Below are 12,500 nucleotides of genomic sequence, written 5' to 3'. Positions count from 1 at the left end.
TCATTGTGATTGACAGTTTCTCAAAGCAGCGCGTCTGAGCTTCGGCAGGAGACTGAAGTGTTATTAATCGATTTCTGTGTTATTTTACCATGACAAAATGAGTTCAGCAGTAAACTACAGTTTCTGACATACATGATCTGATGGTACACTGTTTATTCGCTAAGGTCAGGGCTTTATTAGTTTGCTGATACACGTCTAGCCACCCAGATAGCAAAACACACTCGGGCCAGTTCCGGCTAGATTCTCTCCTGCCGGAGACTTACCCCTCATCAGAGCTCAGACTGACTACCTCTGCTGGACCTACTCCGGATGCCAGGACTCACTGCCCGATTCCAGCCCGAGTCAATGGAGCCAGATGTGGCGGCCGAGCGAGCCGGCACTGCCACATGCGAGCCGGAATCAGCCCCCGACACCGCGAGTAGGTTATTCACTGCGGCCCGGAGCTGGCGCTATTGAATATATAAAACCCTCATATTTGTTAACGTTATTACATCCATCTGTGTTGATAAGACAGCAACACATGCTGAGAAGTGCGGGGGGCGTGGTTGATTTTACATAAAGCGTTTGGTTATAAGCTCGACTCCACTCATTTTCGTGGCTCCTCCTCTGGCTCCATCAGACAATCCTTCTGCGCAAGTCAAGGCTCCAATTTCAGCAGTCTTTTGCGACAGTTTGTGCCCGTCAAGCAGGCGTTTTGCCCTCAAGGCGTTTAATGGGAAAAGGGGCTGTCGTGTCGTCCATATTTTTTACAGTCATTGGTACAAACGGCTGCGCAGTTGTTCAAATCTGCATTTGCTGACAGTTTAAGCTACTTATCTGAATTATGAGAGATGTCGGCCCGACTCTATTTAATTGGATCAACATTTTTTAGTTTTAAGCCTTACCCAAAATATAAAAATACATATAAATACATTTAGATCATTTACTTGAATCATTACTATTAAGAGACTTTTAACCAGCACAACAACAACTGCTTCTGAAGACAATCCCCTACTGCACCTTTAAGTTGACATTTCATAATTCTGACTACTATTTTTTATTTAACGTCAGAACTCAGAATTGTTTTGTTTTTTATGTTGGGTTTACTTCTCCAAAATTTGACTTTTATTGTACTTTGCAATTCTGACTTTAATTTTGTTTTCCATAAGAATTCCAACTTTTATTTTTCAATGGAATTCTTAGTGTACATCTCATAACTCTGACTTTTATTCTGTTTTCTATCAGAACTATATTATAACAAAGAGTTATGTTTTATTTTATGTCAGAGTTTGTTATTTCAGAGCTTTTAATTCTGAGTTTGTCTCAGAATTCTGACTTTTATTTTGTTTTTCGTCGGAATGCTTAGTTTTTATTTTATTTTTTTATCAGAACTGAGATTTAATTTATGTCAGAATTTGTTATTTTAGAGCTGATAAATCTGAGTTTGCGTCTCATGATTCTAACTTTTATTTTGTTTTCCATGAATATTTTGTGTGTTCAATTCAGTTCTGACTTTTATTTTATAATCGAATTCTCATTTTAAATGTCATAATTCTGGTTTACATCTCATAATTCTGAATTTTATTTTGTTTTACATCAGAATACTTCGTTCTTATTTTATTTTCCATAAGAACTATATTATAACTAAGAGTTATATTTTATTTATGTCAGAATTTTTTATTTTTGTTATGTTTACATGTCCTAATTCTGACATTTAGTTTTTTATATGAATTCTTTGTTTTTATCATTATTTTGCATTATATATATATATATATATATATATATATATATATATATATATATATTATATATATATATATATATATTATATATATATATAATTTAAAATAATAATAAAAAACAAAGAATTCAGAATATATATATATATATATATATATATATATATATATATATATATATATATATATATATATATATATATATATATATATATATATATTAGGGATGTAACGGTATTGTAAATACCGTCATACCGCAATATTAATTTTTTTCAAAATTACCGAAGTCGCATGACTCGGTAAAACTATAGGTGTTCTGAGAAAATTTGCTCAGGCGAATGAAGCGAACGGGAGATAGCGAAAACTACAATTGCCATCAGCCCATGCTAGACCATCAGCCCTTGCGGTCTGTTGTCGCTACAGATCCAGTAATGCGGAAATGGAGTGTGCTGCTAGAAGCGGGGATGAAAAGAGCTGGAAAACTCTAAGGCCCCGTTAACACTAATGCGTTTTAGTTTGAAAACGCAGAAGTTTTGCTACGGTTACGCCAACCGTCCACACTACGCCGGAGTTCTCGAGCGCCAAAAACGGAGCGTTTCGAAAACACTGGAGAGGCTGTTTTCATTCTTGAAACGCTGCAGCTCCGTCTCATTGTGGATGATGGAAAACGGAGACATCTAAAACGGAGGCGGGGCTGCAGACGTTTGCCTCTCTGATTGGGGCTTTCCTGAATATTAAGTAGCCTAACACGCACAGTTAAGTCCTGCATTCTCTCCGTGTAAGTTCAGACTTCGCAAGTTTGATCAAGGCTACAGTCTCTTCTTCTCAGTTTGATATGGAAAAGCAGACTATACCGAGGACACGGGTAAATCTTCAAAGGGAACAGTGTACTTTATAACTTCATTCACATCACCCTGGCTTTGTTGTTTCACTTTCTCAACAATAAAATGTAAACATGATTTAAGGAACTGCCTATTTTCATTTTAATATTAGCAACTTAGACAGCAGACATGTTGAGGCGTCGTGCTGCATAAGATGAGCGTCATCTTCACTGTGTGGATATTTATAACAAAACGGAGCCGATAACAACTGCCTCCTTTCAATTTCAGTGAAAATACGAAACACACCCTCTCTTTTGCTGAATATCAGTTTTAAGAATCGATAACGGCCATTATAAAAGTATAACATACAATAAGTTTATACATTATAGGAAATAAAGGCAAGCGATCAGTCAATATACAGAATGTACGTGGTTACATTAATCATTAACTTATCTTTGCGCTCAGCCCAAACACGTTACCTGAGAACAAGTAATAGATTCCAATGACCAAAGTCAGGGAATATGTCGTTAGATAAAGACAACAAGATGAATGAAATATCCCGTTTAATAAATATAGTGAGATTAGATCCAGCGGGAGATGCTTGATGAGAAGTCCGACTAGCAGAGCTCTCATCTGGGTAGATGGACTGAGTGTGATTAAATGTTGAATGACATGAGTTTTCAACAATACTAAATTGAAACTTTATTTTTTTACATGGTTTAATAATTTTTTGTTATTAAAATTGAAATTCCTGTTTCAAAGCTTACAGATAGATGGCTAATTTGTATGTCATTGACACTTTTGGCACTTTTTTGGAGTATTTTCATAAGTTTTGTTTTTTCCTGTAAATGATTCAATAAATACCGTACCGTGACATTCATACCGAGGTATTACCGTACCGTGAAATTCTGATACCGTTACATCCCTAATATATATATATATATATATATATATATATATATATATATATATATATATATTATAATTAAGAGTTATATTTTATTTTATATCAGAATTTGTTATTTTAGAGCTTATAATTCTGAGTTCACATCTCATAATTCTGACTTTTATTTTGATTTCCATCAAAATTTCTCACTTCAGTTCAGTTCTGACTTTTATTTTATATCGGAATTCTGATTTTAAATGTCATATCATAATATTGACTTTTATTTTATTTGACTTCAGTCTCCCGACTTTTATTTTGCATCTGCCTTTTTACCTGAGATTTGCAAGTATAAGTTACGCTATTGGAACAAGGCCGATGAACTCCTTGTAAACCTTTTTTGACACATAACACGTCTGCACATGCAGAGTACTGAAAATCGGAACTGGACTTTACCTAAAATCCCCACTCATGTGTTATAAAGCGAGTGCAGTGGCTCAGATCCTCCAGCAGGCGGCGCAGTGAGCATCATCACAGCTTCATTCACACACTGTCCAGAAGAAAAAGCAGACTAAACCCTGGAGGAGGAGAAGGAGGAGGAGTGCTGAATCTCCTGCCAGACTCCCGAAGAAAACAGACACAATAAAAATGACTTTGATAAATGAATGCTGGCAAGCCATCAGAACGCCTGAACGCTTCAGTCCCAGCGCAGAAACACACACATCTACTGCTCACAGCTCAATTCTGACTTTCTGACTGAGTTTATGTTTAGTAATTCTGACTTTCATTTTTAGTTGATTTTGCTTCTGAATTCTGAGTCTGAATCTCACCGTTCTGCCTTTTATTTTATTTATTTCATATCCATTGTAATTCTGATATTTAATCTTATTTTTAAGCTTGTAGTTTGCGTCTTTTATTTTATTTTCCTGAAAATGGAGTTTAACTTTTCAGTTTAAGTCTGAGTTAATGGTTCATAACTCAGATTTATACTTTATTTACCTTTTATTTTCCTTAAGAATTTTTTTCCATACATTTATTTATTTATTTATTTTTTACATGGGAATTCAGATTTGCGTTTCTCGATTCTGACTTTTATTTTGTTTTCCATTGGAATTTTGACTTTTATCGTACATTAATGGGAATTTTGAGTTTCACTTCACAGTTCTGACTTTAAATCTCCTATTTTTGACTTTTATTTTGTTTTCCATTTATTTTTCCGTTAGAACTGAGTAATAACTAAGAGTTTTATTTTATGTCAGAATTTGTTATTTTAGAGCTTTTTAATTCTGAGTTTACATCTCCTAATTCTGACTCTTATTTGTTTTCCTTCAAAATTTGGAATTGACATTTTAATTTATTTTCTATTGGACTTTTAAGTTTTCATCTGATAACTCTGCCTTTTATTTTATTTTTCATCTTAACTCTTAGGTTTCATTTGATAATTCGGACTTTTTCCATCTGCATTCTGAGTTTGTATCACACTATTCTAACCTTTGTTTTACGTTTTTTTTTTTTTTTTTTTTGCATTGGACTTTTATTTTTAATCTGAACTCTGAGTTTACGGGCCCTATCATACACCCGGCGCAGTGTGGCGCAAGGCGTGAAGCAGTAGTCTTTTGGTAGTTTCAGCTTGGCGCAAGAGTCGTTTTGAGGCGTTGCGCTACGCTGTTTAAATAGCAAATGCATTAGCGCTCATATGTGCGCCCATAGGCGCTCTGGTCTAAACAGGGAGGCATTCTGAGACGGACCGCTGGCGCGTTGCTATTTTGAGAAACTAAAATAGATTTTTCATTAGACCAAAACTAACCCGGTCTAAACTCCAGCGCAGAGTTGCACCTCGCTTACGCACTGCTTAATACACACAAGAGAGCAATAGGCAAATATCTTTACATATGAAAAAATGTTTAATATTAAGGATATATATAGAATATGATAAGAATAGATATAGGATATAAATATAAAGGATTAAAATATTACAAAGCATATTATTTTCTAGCCTACATAAATATGAAAAATCTCTGCTTTTATGTTTTCTTCATCTCGGGAGGCTTTTTCAGTTCATTCATAACAATTTGCTTTTGTATAATGTTATTATTATTAGCAGTATTATTTATTATATCCATATTTATATTTGTTTTATTAAAAACAAGCTTAGATTTGTCCACCTGTCAGGTTGTAGACCATATGGGGCACAGCATGTGTTTTAGGATATAACTCAGTATTTTGACCACACTTGGTTATTATTGTTCATTTATTCGTTTGCTGGAAATTAGAACTGAATTTAGAAATAGTTTTGAAACAAATATTTGCGCTTAACAAACAAAATTATTTATTTATAGACTAGTTGATGTCTGTGCGTAAAGGTTTCCCTATCCAAGAGCGAAAGTGAAAGTAGATCCATTATCTCTCATTCTCACGCAGTAGATGCTCTGTTTAACAGTTTCCTGTTAAAAAATTGTTAACTGTTTGCTTGTGAAATGCTCATTTTTTCCACTTAGACTTACTTTGCGTCCTGTAAATAGCGAATGCGCTCTTGGCGTGACGTAGCTGACTCTTAAAGGGAATGGGAGATGAGACTGTAATTGGTTTATTCTCAAAACACACCTATAACTCATTAAGAAAATAAACTCAACCCTTTTAGACCATGCACCACGGCGCAAAGTAGATTTCCCTTCCTTAAATTAGCAAAACTGTGTTCTGACACACCCTGAAAGCGTTTTTGCGCTCTGCACATGGACCGTCAAAATAGAGCCCTAAATCTCATAATTCTGACTTTAGTAGTAGTAGTAGTAGTAGTAGTAGTAGTAAAACTTTATTGTCCTTGACAGGAGATTTGTTATGGGTACGCCATATTGCTGCAGACATTCACTAAAACAAGCAATAAAAAAACAATACAAAATACAACAAGTACAAAATGTATAATGCTAATTAAGATAGACTCATTAAATAAACCCACTGAAACGGGTACAAAGGATTTCTTATAGCAGTTTTACCTACACTTTGGGACTCTATTGGGACTCACTAGTCTATTTGTTTACATCCGAATTACAACTTTTATTTCCCATCAGAATTCTGAGTTTGCGTCTCTCAATTCCGACTTTTATGTTTAATATTCCATTTTGAGGCCACTTCCAGCAGGAGAACGCATCATGTCATAAAGCGTGAATCATCTCAGACTGGTTTCTTGAACATGACAATGAGTTCACTGAACTAAAATGGCCTCCACAATCACCATATCTCAATCCAATAGAGCACCTTTGGGATGTGGTGGAACGAGAGATATGAATCATGGATGTGCAGCCGACAAATCTACAGCAACTCTGTGATGCTATCATGTCAATATGGAGCAAAATCTCCGAGGAATATTTCCAGTAGCTTGATGAATCTATGCCATGAAGGATTAAGGCAGTTCTGAATGCAAAAGACGGTCCAACACAGTACTAGTAAGGTGTACCTAATAAAGTGGCCGGTGAGTGTGTATGCATAATCAGAATTTTGACTTTTTTTTTTCCATTGGAATTTTAAGTTTACGTTTAAATCTCAATTCCACCTTTTATTTCCCATCAGAATTATTTTATATATATATATATATATTTTTATACATATATGGGAATTCTGAGTTTGCATCTCTTCACTTTAATCTTCCATAGAAATTGTCATCATTATTACATCCTCATCATCCACCATCATCATATGAAGACTCAGAGTTCAGTGTTCTGAAGCCAAAGCCAGACATTAGGCTGTCTGAGGAGAAAAGCAGCCCTTCCTGGAGTCGGCGACCGATGAGATGAGATGTGTCAGTGGGACTGAAGTGTCACTTCTCTTAACACTGACATGCATTATTCAGTGCAGGAAGAGCATCGACCGTCAGATGGAGAGAGAGAATCAACGCTGGATTCCCTGAGGAGATAAGAGAGATGTTTCCTCCAGGTCCTGCAGTAAAGGTGCTCTGTTACCTGCCCGTCTGTCGCCTCTGCCCTGAATATTTCATGCTGAGGCCGTTTGTTTACGCTGCTTTACTGGAAGTGCCTTTTAAAGGGACATTTCATCCACAAATGATGTGATCACTTCCTCCTGTTTGACTTTCTTCTGTTGAACACAAAAGAGGATATATTGAAGAATGCTGGAGGGAAAATGCTCCAACATGTGTTCTATTGATGTCAATGACTGTTTGCTTGAACATTCTTCAAAATATCTTGTTTGGTGTTCAACAGAAGAAAGTAATTTATCAACGTTTTAGTTTATTGATGAGGACAGTTTTATTTTGGAAGGGATGGACTGTCTCTTTAAATTATAAAGTGTAATCAAGACCAGTTTCTCTTCATTCACATTGTTGTTAGTCCCAAAAGACAGCCAGAATGCCATGCTGTATTTGCCAAGGTAATCCAACACCTATAGTAATTAATCTGCTGTGGTGATTCTGTAGTTTCTATGGTAACACAACAACTATAGTAATTAATCTGCTTTGACGATTCTATAGTTGCTATGGTAACGCAACAACTTTAATAATTAATATGCTATAGTGATTCTAATGTTGTTATGGTAACACAACAACGATAGTAATTAATCTGCTGTAGTGATTCTAATGTTGCTATGGTAACACAACAACTACCGTAATTAATCTGTTGTGGCGATGCTATAGTTGCTATGGCAACACAGCGACTATAGTAATTAATCTGCTGTGGTGATTCTGTAGTTGCTATGGTAACACAACAACTTGTAATTAATCTGCTGTGGTGATTCTATGGTTGCTATGGTAACACAACGACTATAGTAAATAATCTGCTGTGGTGATTCTGTAGTTGCTACGGTAACACAACAGCTATAGTAATTCATCTTTTGTTGATTCTAATGTTGCTATGGCAACACAACAACTAAAGTAATTAATTTGCTGTGCTGATTCTGTAGTTGCTATCGTAACACAACGACTATAGTAATTAATCTGCTGTGGTGATTCTATAGTTGCTATGGTAACACAACAGCTATAGTAATTTATTTTTTGTTTATTCTAATGTTGCTATGGCAACACAACAACTACAGTAATTAATCTGCTGTGCTGATACTATGGTTGCTGTGGTAACACAAAAACTACAGTAATTAATCTGCTGTGCTAATTCTGTAGTTGCCATGGCAACACAACAACTTTAGTAATTAATCTGTTGTGGTGATTCAATAGTTGCTATGGTAACACAACGACTCTTGTAATTAATCTTCTGTGGTGATTCTATAGTTGCTATGATAACACAACTACAGTAATTAATCTGTTGTGGTGATTCTGATGTTGCTATGGTAACACAACAACTGTAGTAATTAATCTGCTGTGGTGATTCTAAAGTTGCTATGGTAACACAACAACTATATTAATTAATCTGTTGTGGTGATTCTGATGTTGCTATGGAAACACAACAACTAAAGTAATTAATCTGCTGTGGTGATTCTAATGTTGCTATGGTAACACAACAACTATAGTAATTAATCTGCTGTGGTGATTCTAATGTTGCTATGGTAACACAACTATAGTAATCAATCTGCTGTGGTGATAGTGTAGTTGCTATGGTAACACAACAACTATAGTAATTAATCTGCTGTGGTGATTCTAATGTTGCTATGGTAACACAACAGCTATAGTAATTAATCTTTTGTTGATTCTAATGTTGCTATGGCAACACAACCACAGTAATTAATCTGCTCTGCTGTGCTGATTATGTAGTTGCTATGGTAACACAACAACTACAGTAATTAATCTGCTGTGCTAATTCTGTAGTTGCCATGGCAACACAACAACTTTAGTAATTAATCTGTTGTGGTGATTCAATAGTTGCTATGATAACACAACAACTACAGTAATCAGTAGTGGTGATTCTATAGTAGTTACTGTAGTAAAACCTAAAGTATACTACGGTTGACTATTTACTGCAGTTTATCAGCTCACTATAGTTAATACTACAGTATGCTGCAGCATTCATTAATAAACAGTTGTAAAATACTATGTACAGCATAATACACTATAAATGGTTCAAAAACACCAGTGTAGCCATATCAGTCGCGCATTTTCAAGAGCACAAGATGGCCTGCTTTAACAGTAAAATATACTGAGGTCTAAAAAATAACCCAGCAATATTGTGTTTTGTCTAAAAAAAAACTTGGTTCAAATAACCCAGCATTATTTAGAGTGTAGTTAAGAGTAATGTTTTTCCTTACTACATCTAAAGGCTAATGTGGGTTACTGAGGCATCATGTTCATTATGGTTCATAAGCGGAATGTTAATCAGGTGCAGTGGCGGCATGTTCCTGTCTCCAGGGTAACCGCGCTCCCGCCTGCATTTGCAGACCGGCACCTGGGTGTGTGTGCGTGTCTGTGTGTGTGTGTGTGTGTGTGCGATCTGAGTGCAGGATTTGCATGCACTGCCGTCTCCACCTGTGCAGAAGGGGTTGTGCGCGTGCATGAATGCCGACACACTCTCAGAGTGTTTGCTCTCGTTTTTTTTTTTTCTCACTGTGTTTTTTGTGAGAGAGAAGGCGATTCGTAATGTTGTAGCAGAATATGCGCATGTGCAACAATTTTCATAATAAACAATAAATCTTAGTCTGATATTAGCTGCTGAAAGTTTACTTTAGATCAGAGATGCCCAAGTAGGGCCCACGCGCTTTGATTTGGCCCACCATCCCATCTGATGAGAGTGAATATGACGGAGAGGGTTGGAGCGAATGACTTTAACACACACTTTAAAAAACACAGGGTTAAAAACTACCCAAATTGGGTTGTTTTTAACCCCACTGCTGGGTAAATATGGGACAGAACACATCAGGGGTTAAATTAACCCAAGTAATTGGGTTATTATTTTTAACCCCATAAATGGTTTGTTTTTCTACCCAATAATTGCCTACTTTTTACCTAAATAATAAGTTAATTTGATCCAAAAATGCCTGCGAGAGATGACCCAGCAGTTGTGTTGTTTTGACTCGGCAGCACTGAAGTACGGTGGGGGATGTGCAGCTTTGATTAAGGGTGTATAAAAGGTGCTAGTAGACATTTTTTAATTCAGAAAGGTCTGACTAAGAGCATAAATATCATTTTGATCATCTGAACACGCACAGACTCTGCGTTTATGTTGCACTATTTTCATTGCATTTAAACTAATAAGTACACAATACGTGGTATCCCAGTCAGGCTCTGCTGTGAGTTGATTTGACCCAAAGAGCTGGGTTGAAACTACCCAAGCGTCTGAAAATAACCCCCCGAAATTACCCAAAAGCCTCAACCCAAGATTTGGGTAGAAAAAACAACCCCATATTTTTTAGAGTGCAGAGATCGTCATTTCTAATTTGACGCAACCTTTTTTTGTTTGTTTTATTGCTGAGCTACTAAAAAGCAAACGGTAATTAAATGCTTTAAATGTAAATGAATCGGATTTTTAACAATGTAAACAATGTCACTCTGTGAATAAACGACTGCAGAAGACATCGGCAAGCAAATCAAGGGACAAACTAGTGTAATTCTGTTATAAATTGTTTTGTTTTTACTGTAATAAGTTCATTCGTTTATTCCTTCATTCATTCATTCATTCATTTTCTGCCACTTTTCCGGGGCCGGGTCACAAGGGCAGCAGTCCTAGGAGAGAACCCCAGACTTCCCTCTCCCCAGACACTTTCTCCAGCTCCTCCGGAGGGATCCAGAGACGTTCCCAGGCCAGCCAAGAGACATAGTCGCTCCAGCGTGTCCTGGGTCTTCTCCGAGGCCTCCTCCCGTTGGGACATGCCTGGAACACCTCCCAAGGTAGGCGCCCAGGAGGCATCTGAAACAGAGCCACCTCAGCTGACTTCTCTTGATGTGGAGGAGCAGCGGCTCTACTCCGAGCTCCTCCCGGGTGTCAGAGCTCCTCATCCTATCCATGAGAGTGCGCCCTGCCACCCTTCGAAGGAAACCCATTTCGTCCGCTTGTATCGGAGATCTTGTCCTTTTGGTCATGACCTTAGGTGAGAGTAGGAACGTAGATTGACCAGTAAATCGAGAGCTTTGCCTTTCGGCTCAGCTCCTTCTTCACCAAAACAGACCGGTACATCAACCAATGCTGCCGCTGCACTAATCCGCCTGTCAATCTCACGTTCCATCCTTCCCTCACTCAAGAACAAAACCCCGAGATACTTAAACTCCTCCACCTGGGGTAAGGACTTTCCTCCAACCTGGAGATGGCAAACCACCTTGGCCTCGGACTTGGAGGTGCTGATTCTCATCCCAGCCATGTCACACTCGGTAGCAAACCCTTAGCCCCCGAACGAGCGACATGGGGACCATCCTCCCGCAACCCACCACCTGCAGGGGGAGCCGTAAGGGGTCGGTGCATTGTGGAACAGGTGGTGGTCGAAGGTTAGGACCAAGACAACCCGAACGTCAGGCACAGAAACTGGCTCTTGGGACATGGAATGCAATACGTTCATTATAAAATGTAAATAAAATACTGTAATAGTTAATATAAAGCAATGTTTTGTAGTCATTTCTAAACATTAATAAATAAATTAGGAAATTACCCAACTATATTTACCTTTGGCCCACTAGCCTCAATCAAGGTTGGTTTTTGGCCCTTCATAAGAACAAGTTCGAGCACACCTGCTTTAGATATTGGGATCCGATTCACATTCTTATGAAGTTACTGAACATCCAGCCGGATCTCACGAGAAAACGTAAGTATTTTATGTTTTGCCAGTTTAGTGGCTAATTCGTACGAGTTCAGATGTATGAAATTGTACGGTTTTAAAAAGGAGGCGTGGCACCTAACCCCACCCCTAAACCCAACTGTCATTGGGGGATACGCAAATCGTACTAAAATGTACGAATTAGATCGTACGAATTAGCCACTAAATGAAAAAGTTACGAATTGCCGTGAGATTGTGTTGGAACATCTGATCAGCAGCAGTGTTAGAAGATTATTCATTCAGCGCGTTCATTGCATTTCGTCTTCTGAGGCGCAACTCGTTTATTAGAGAAGAAAAACACCACAGTGGCGAATCCCAACACACTAAACTCCATTTCTCCGACTGATATCTGCTCCAGTTTATCAGGAAGCGATGATCTTTTGT

General features: G+C 37.4%; 1 protein-coding gene across 1 annotated transcript in view; it reads left to right on the top strand.

The window, feature by feature from the left end:
* Nucleotides 1–10,884, top strand: part of mcoln1b (mucolipin TRP cation channel 1b) — a 68,762-nt gene extending 57,878 nt beyond the window's left edge. Inside the window, exon 15 of the transcript XR_015480114.1 lies at nt 7,073–10,884. The gene's annotated coding sequence lies outside the window, so the exon portion shown is untranslated. The remainder of the gene's footprint in view (nt 1–7,072) is intronic.
* The last annotated feature ends 1,616 nt before the right edge of the window (nt 10,885–12,500 follow it).

The sequence above is a fragment of the Danio rerio genome, chromosome 3 (genome assembly GCF_052040795.2).
Source record: "Danio rerio strain M-AB ecotype USA chromosome 3, GRCz13ab, whole genome shotgun sequence".
In the NCBI taxonomy this organism is placed as follows: domain Eukaryota; kingdom Metazoa; phylum Chordata; class Actinopteri; order Cypriniformes; family Danionidae; genus Danio; species Danio rerio.
The sequence above is the reverse complement of the archived record's forward strand: the minus strand, read 5'-3'. Positions and strand labels throughout refer to the sequence as shown.